The 8,207-nt window shown below is 41.9% G+C and overlaps 1 pseudogene; it reads left to right on the forward strand.

Moving 5' to 3' along the window:
• The window catches only part of LOC112067919 (FHF complex subunit HOOK-interacting protein 1B-like), a 54,046-nt pseudogene extending 45,840 nt beyond the window's left edge, over nt 1-8,206 (forward strand).
• The last annotated feature ends 1 nt before the right edge of the window (nt 8,207 follows it).

An 8,207-nucleotide genomic window follows, 5' to 3' on the forward strand; every position in this document is an offset into this window, starting at 1 on the left:
CTCATCCCATATTGTTTTTATTTACTTTTCATTCCAAACCTCAAATGGACAGACATTTCCCTACACTTATCATATTCAGCTGTCAGCAACTCCAACAGATAGGCATACACCTGTTTCCACACATCCAACCTAATCAAGACATACACCATGCCTAAAACATAACTCATTAAGGACCTAGGGGCACTATTACCTGGTTACATGCCAACTAAGTGAAGTTGCATCAGGGATACTTACAAACAAGTATCATCAAACGCTGTGACTTCAGGCTGTCCATGGTCACTGCAACATTTAAACAGGTATGATCCGCAGGGCACAGGCAGCCATTTTAAAATTCGCCATTGAGGTAATCCACTTGTTAATCCAGCCCTGTGATGTATTCCGGTCCTCTGAGGTCTTTGTTTCCTCATCTTGTGATGTTTATCTTCTTGGTGTTTTCCAGCTGGGTACTGTGTCTCTGGCGCTGTTCCAGACTCTCATTGGACTGTACTGTGAGGATGTGATGCTGCAGCTCATCTTGAGGTGAGTGGTGGGGCCTGTTCCATGTTCTATGCATGTTCATGATGATATTATATGGAACATTTGGGGTGTATGATGTCTTTCTCTGTATACCTAGTTGAGTGTACACACACACACACTTACAAATTCAGTTTCTCCTCTCAGCTAAGCCTCATTGTCTTACTTTAAATCATGGTACAGCTGATTGGTTTACCATGTGATGAGCCCTTACTCCGCTTTTACTCCTTACACCCAAACACCGACCCATCTGCATTTCTTGGTACAACCATAACCCCCGTCCTCCTCCTAACCCCAGTCTCAGTTCCCCCTACTGGGGCTCCCTAACAGGATCTCCCCCCCTCCTCTGGTTCTCCAGGTACCTGATCCCCTGTAATCACATGATGCTGAGCAGAGACGGTGGTGAAGGAGAGAGATTCTACTCTGTGTCGGCCGCTAAGATCCTGGCGCTCACACCCTCCTGCTGCTCCCCCGAACACAGCCCCCCCCCCTCAGACAGCTGGACTCCATCCTCTGGTCAAAGGGTAAGACAACAGTCCTAACACTGGCACCATGGGTAAGATAGGTTCACTGGAGATGTCTAGCTGGTTCTGTACTTTATATATGCCTATCACTAGGAAAGACAGTGTAACATGCCACATGCAGAAGTAAAGTGAATTAACCCCTATTTACCAGTTGTTTTCTATTTGGAAGGTGATCTTTTGAATGCCTTAATGGTTTTCTCTGAGAACTTAATGGTTCTCAGAGAATAAACTGTTACTTCTGAAGGATTTTAAAATGGGTTTCATTTTATAGGTCGAGAGATAGACAATCTAGTTTCCTTTGTTTCAAGTGGCCTGAATATTTGTGTTTGGTTTTAGGCCATGTGCTGCAGCTTAGTCTGAGTAGACGAAACGATTAAGATCACATTTGATCCTAATCTGATTCACACTTCTCCTTCTCTGTATTCACAATCGCAGCTTCAATGAGCTCTACGCTGAGACAAAACTCTCACACACAAAAAGTTCCTTCACTGAGTTGCGACTAGTCATAACATTGTTGGTAGCGAGCGCTTTGACTAATTTGTGGAGGTGGTATTTACCAAAAACCAACAAACAAACCACACAGCACGCCAAAGTGTTTGAACTGTCTAGATAATCATGATACAGCCATCACCTTGGAAAGGTACATTATATATCTACTGCTCAAAAAAATAAAGGAACACTTAACACACAAATGTAACTCCAAGTCAATCACACTTCTGTGAAATCAAACTGTCCACTTAGAAGCAACACTGATTGACAATACATTTCACATGCTGTTGTGCAAATGGAATAGACAACGGTGGAAATTATAGGCAATTAGCAAGACACCCCAATAAAGGAGTGGTTCTGCAGGTGGTGACCACAGACCACTTCTCAGTTCCTATGCTTCCTGGCTGATGTTTGGTCACTTTGATTGCTGGCGTGCTTTCACTCTAGTGGTAGCATGAGACGGAGTCTACAACCCACAAAGTGGCTCAGGTAGTGCAGCTCATCCAGAATGGCACATCAATGCGAGCTGTGGCAAGAAGGTTTGCTGGTCTGTCAGCGTAGTGTCCAGAGCATGGAGCGCTACGCAGGAACAGGCCACGTTACAATCAGCGCAGACGTGGAGGAGGCTAGGAGGGCAAACAACCAGCAGCAGGACCGCTACCTCCGCCTTGTGCCAAGGAGGAGCAGGAGGAGCACTGCCAGAGCCCTGCAAAATGACCTCCAGGGCCACAATGTGCATGTGTCTGCTCAAACGGTCAGAAACAGACTCCATGAGGGTGGTATGAGGCCCGACGTCCACAGGTGGGGGTTGTGCTTACAGCATGAGACCGGTTGGCGGTGGGTCAGTCATGGTGTGGGTTGGCATTTCTTTGGGGGCCGCACAGCCCTCCATGTGCTCGCAGAGGTAGCCTGACTGCCATTAGGTACCGAGATGAGATCCTCAGACCCTTGTGAGGCCATATGCTGGTGCGGTTGGCCCTGGGTTCCTCCTAATGCAAGACAATGCTAGACCTCATGTGGATGGAGTGTGTCAGCAGTTCCTGCAAAGAGGAAGGCATTGATGCTATGGACTGGCCCGCCCGTTCCCACAGACCTGAATCCAATTGAGCACCTCTGGACAATCATGTCTCGCTCCATCCACCCAACGCCACGTTGCACACAGACTGTCCAGGAGTTGGAGGGTGCTTTAGTCCAGGTCTGGGAGAGATCCCTCAGGAGACCATCCGCCACCTCATCAGGAGCATGCCCAGGCCGTTGTAGGGAGGTCATACAGGCACGTGGAGGCCACACACACTACTGAGCCTCATTTTGACTTGTTTTTAGGTATACATCAAAGTTGGATCAGCCTGTAAGTGTGGTTTTCCACTTGAAATTTTGAGTGTGACTCCAAATCCAGACCTCCATGGGTTGATAACTTTGATTTCCATTGATCATTTTTGTGTGATTTTGTTGTCAGCAATTCAACTATGTAAAGAAAAAGTTTAATAAGAATATTTCATTCATTCAGATCTAGGATTGTTATTTTAGTGTTTCCCTTTATTTTTTGAGCAGTGTATATATAGTACTGCAGGGGTCGGCAACAGGCAAACTGGCCCCGCAAGTGATTTTGTTTGGGCTCCCCAAGAAGATTGTAAAATCACCAGGAATTCAGCAAATAAATGATTTAATCTAGGAAATTCTGTTCCAAGTATTCCACAAATAAAAAAAAATAGATACAATCTCTGTTGCGATTAGTTGTGGTCATTTGCAGTGTACAAATTATTACAATTATTTTCCGGGCCCATTGTCTCGGACAGAATGGCCCGTGGCTGAATGTAGTTTCCTTATCCCATAGTAGAAACGTTCTAATTGATAATGCGTTATTCCTATCCCGCGTAGTAGAACGTGTTCTAATGATATGCGTTATTCCTATCCCCGTAGTAGAACATGTTCTATTGATAATGCATTATTCCTATCCCCGTAGTAGACATGTTCTATTTGATAATGGCGTTTATCCTATCCCGTAGTAGAACTGTTCTATTGATAATGCACTTTCCTATCCCCGTAGTAGAACATGGTTCTATTGAATAATGCGTTATTCCTATCCCCGTAGTAGAACATTTCTATTGATAATGCGTTATTCTATCCCCGTAGTAGAACCTGTTCTATCGATAATGCGTTATTCCTATCCTCGTAGTAGAACGTGTTCTATTGATAATGCGTTATTCCTATCCGTAGTAGAACATTTCTATTGATAATGCATTATTCTATCCCGTAGTAGAACGTGTTCTATTGATAATGCGTTATTCCTATCCCGTAGTAGAAACGTGTTCTATTGATAATGCGTTACTTCTATCCCGTAGTAGAACATGTTCTAGAGAGAGAGAGAGAGAGAGAGAGAGAGAGAGAGAGAGAGAGAGAGAGAGAGAGAGAGAGAGAGACTTTACTCAGGCTGTCAAACCTGGTTAAATAATAAGTCTTAAAGTAAGACAGATAAAACTTCAGTCTGAGTAAAGTCTCTCTCTCTTCCTGTGTAGATTGAAGTATTATCTGCCTTACTTTAATTAAGGCTTGTTCTTGATCTTTAACCAGGTTTGACAATCTGAGTAAAGACTCTTTCTCTCTTCCTGTAGGGCCATTTGTCAGTGTTCTGTTGTCACGTCTGGAGAACATGCTGGATAACTCTCTCCATGTCAACCTCCTGCTGACTGGTATACTGGCCCAGCTGGCTGCCTACCCCCAGCCCCTGCTGCAATCCTTCCTCCTCAACACCAACATGGTGTTCCAGCCCAGCGTGCGCTCACTCTATCAGGTACAGAGAGTGTGTGTGTGCGCGACTGTGAGTGTAACTGTCACCAGCCCAGTGTCCACTCCCGCTCCTAGATTCCAATAATTCTGTCAGTCTGTCTGTCCATCTATCTCTGACTATGTATTGACTTTCAGTCTGTCTGTCTRTYTGTATCCTTTGTTCYCTCKCAATKACTTTSARSCARAGATGGACACAGTCCTACTGTTAAGATACTCATCATAGACACTGCAATGCACGCCTACTCAAGAGAGACACAACTCTCTTAGTAAACATTTCACTCCGCTCCATTTAGTAAGCATTAGAGGTGTAAAAACGTCCCCCCAAAACAACTGTTTGCTTTTCTCCCTCACCGCTCTAAGCTGTTTAAACCTTTGGAGACTCATGAAACAACCAGAAAACCTGTTAGAAGTTAGAGAGGAGGGATCCGTTATGAATCGTATTAATTAGAAAAGAGATTATGAATACTATGGTTGTGTCCCCAATGGGACCTTATTCCCTATATAGTGCACTACTTTTAACCAGAGCCTTATGGACCCTGGGTAAAAGTAGTGCACTATATAGGGGATAGGGTGTCATTTAGGACGCATACTATGAGCGGGCGTACACTTAACGTGGCAATGAAAACAGAGTTCTAAATGGCTGTGAAACAAGTCTAGTGAGACTTTAACACAGTGTTTTTCTCTCCTGCTGTGTGATTCATGCATAATTGAATAGAGGATGTGTAAACAAGTAAATCAAAATGGAATGGGGCCGTTTGAAAGCTCGCATTAAAGGGAATGTTTGGATGGGGATGAAATGGGATGTCGAGAGTTTGACGTACAAACACTGGTTACTTCATTTTCATTAGGGTCCAGATTAAAAGAGGTGKATTGTTTGTCATGGAGATGAATACGGTTTGGTTCTCTCATCATCAGCGTGTCTTGTCTTGCTTAATGTCCTTGTTTTGTCTGGTTTATGCCTCTGGTTTTGTTTTCAATCGTGTGATATGCTTTTATGCAAAAGCTACCCGTTTTACACCTGATAGTGTGTATAGCAATACTCTTGGCATCAAGTACGCAAAGCCTGTTGGCTTAATTCAGTCAAAACAAATGTACACTTTCTTTGATAAGGCATCTTGCGCTGTGGAAATGCAATGATTGCATTCATTTTTCTCAGTAGAACAATACAATGTTTTGTGTGCAAAAAAACAAAACAATTCAGCATGGTGATCTCATTGATCCACCATCTTGTTTCATTGTAAGCTCGCGAGATCAGGATAGCCGAACGAGACTACCTCATTGCAGCTTTGATACAATATTTAKCCTGTACTTTTCTGTGCTCTGGCAGCTACAGTGCCTTCAGAAAGTATTCACACCCCTTGAMGGTTTCCACATTCTGATGAGTTACAGCCTGAATTTAAAATGGATTAYATTTAGATTTTGTGTCACTGATCTACACAAAATACYCCATAATATCAAAGTGGAATTTTGTTAGTAGAACATTTTTGAAATKTAATAAAAAATGAAATGCTGAAATGTATTGAGTCTAAGTATTCAACCCCTTTGTTATGGYAAGCCTAAGTAAGTTCAGGAGTAAAAATGTCCTTAACAAATCACATAAACTGAATGGACTCATTCTGTGTTCAATAATAGTGGTTAACAGGATTTCAGAATGACTACCCCAAACATACAATTATCTGTAAGGTCCCTCAATCGAGTAATACATTTCAAGCACAGATTCAWAGACCAGGGAGGTTTTTCAATGCCTCGCAAAGAAGGGCATTGATTGGTAGATCAAATGTAAAAAAGCAAACGCTGAATATTCCTYTGAGCATGGTGATGTTATTAATTAGGCTTTGGATRGTGTATCAATACACCCAGTCATTACAAAGATACAGGCGTCCTTCCTAACTCATTTGCCGGAGAGGAAGGAAACTGCTCAGGGATTTCACCATGAGGCCAATGATGATTTTTAAAAKGTTACAAAGTTTAATGGCTGTGTAATGAGAAAGCTGAGAATAGATCAACAACATTGTAGTTAATCCACAAGACTAACCTAAATGACAGAGGAAAAAGAAGGAAGCCTGAACAGAATAAAAATATTCCAAAACATGCATTCTGTTTGCAACAAGACACTTAAGTAATACTGCAAAACATGAGGCTAAGAAAGGAACTTTTTGCTCTGAATACAAAGCTTTGTTTGGGACAAATTCAACACAACACATGACTGAGTACCACTCTTCATATTTTCAAACATGGTGTTGGCTGCATCATGTTATGGGAATGCTTGTCATCAGCAAGGACTAAGGAGTTTTTTAGGATAAAAATAAATGGAATACAGCTAAGCACAGGCAAAGTCCTARAGGAAAACCTGATTCWGTCTTCTTTCCAACAGACACTGGGAGACTAAKTCACCTTTCAGCAGGAMAATAACCTAAAACACAAGGCCAAATTTATACTGCCGTTTCTTACCAAGAGGACATTGAATGTTCCTGAGTGGCCGAGTTACAGTTTTAACTTAAATCGGTTTGAAAATCTATGGCTAAGACTTGAAAATGGCTTTCTAGCAATGATCAACAACCAACTTGACAGAGCTTGAATAATATCTTGAATAATAATGTGCAAATATTGTACAATTCAGCTGTGCAAAGCTCTTAGAGATTTACCCAGAAAGACTCACAACTGYAATTGGTGCCAAAGGTGTTTCTAACATGTATTGTCTCAGTGGGTGAATAATTATCTAATCAAGATGTATTAGTGTTTTATTTGTCATAAATTCTAACATTTATTAAAACATTTTTCTTCCACTTTGACAGAGTATTTTGTGTAGATCGTTACAATTAAATCCATATTTAATCCCTCTTTGTAACACAACAAAAACGTCAAGGGGTGTGAATACTTTCTGAAGGCACTGTATTTCCTGTCTGATGTGCTACTGATGTTACTATATATGTGTTTCCATATCAGGTACTAGCCTCCCTTAAGAACCAGATAGAGCAGCAGGCCTCGACCAAGAAGAACTTCCCAGAGCTGATCACCTCCGCCCAGCACTGCCTCCTGGCCAGGGAAAGTTCACTCAAGGGTCAAGGTGAGACTTGATTGACTACAGTACCCATAATGCTCTGTCCTACATATCCGGTTCCATGTTAGTAAAGATGTTCTGAAGCTAACGTAATGGCTTCCCTGCCGGGATACATAGTGTTTATATCAACCGTATAACTGTGTACTGTTACTTACTGGTAGTATACATGTTTTGTYTGAATAGAYGTTGTTCAATGTTGAATTCTGAGCTTTATTGTGAGCTATCCTATGAGCATCATTAGAATGTAATTTAGGTCTGTTTTGTAGCCAATAGCCAGGTCATTGAGATTAGAATGGATACAGGCAAAGCTTCCAGAGGATTTGAGGCAATATCCTAGATCATAAGACCAGTAATGAGCCTAGCAATACTGTTGTTTCTAATCACTGCAATGCAATGAAGCACCACTGAAAGATTAAAACTGTATCTGTGCTTAGTTTGTGTTGTTTGGTTCCTCAATCGAGGACTTGGAGAATATATTCAGCTTGGCCATGAAGCATTGCAGCAATGGAGAAACAACTCAGGTCCTTCTGACGTTCTTCTTCTCATACTTCTCTAGTCTACTGCATTCCCAATSGTTTCTCCCCACCATKTTATATGCGAGCTTTCTCTCTGAGCAAGGAATGTATTGGTATGAGATTTAAAAAGGAAAATGAGACTGATATAAAAGGGAGAATTTCTTCTTTCAAGTGGACTAACATGAGCTTGCTACAATGTCCAACTGCAGTTAAATGCAACTATTACTAATGTCTTATTTTTCATCTCTATTTACTGATCCTCCACAGATACAAACAGCCGAGAATGTTCCCCCCTGGAGGCAGGAAGGATGATGAAGA

This window comes from Salvelinus sp. IW2-2015, linkage group LG34 (genome assembly GCF_002910315.2).
Source record: "Salvelinus sp. IW2-2015 linkage group LG34, ASM291031v2, whole genome shotgun sequence".
Classification (NCBI taxonomy): Eukaryota; Metazoa; Chordata; class Actinopteri; order Salmoniformes; family Salmonidae; genus Salvelinus; species Salvelinus sp. IW2-2015.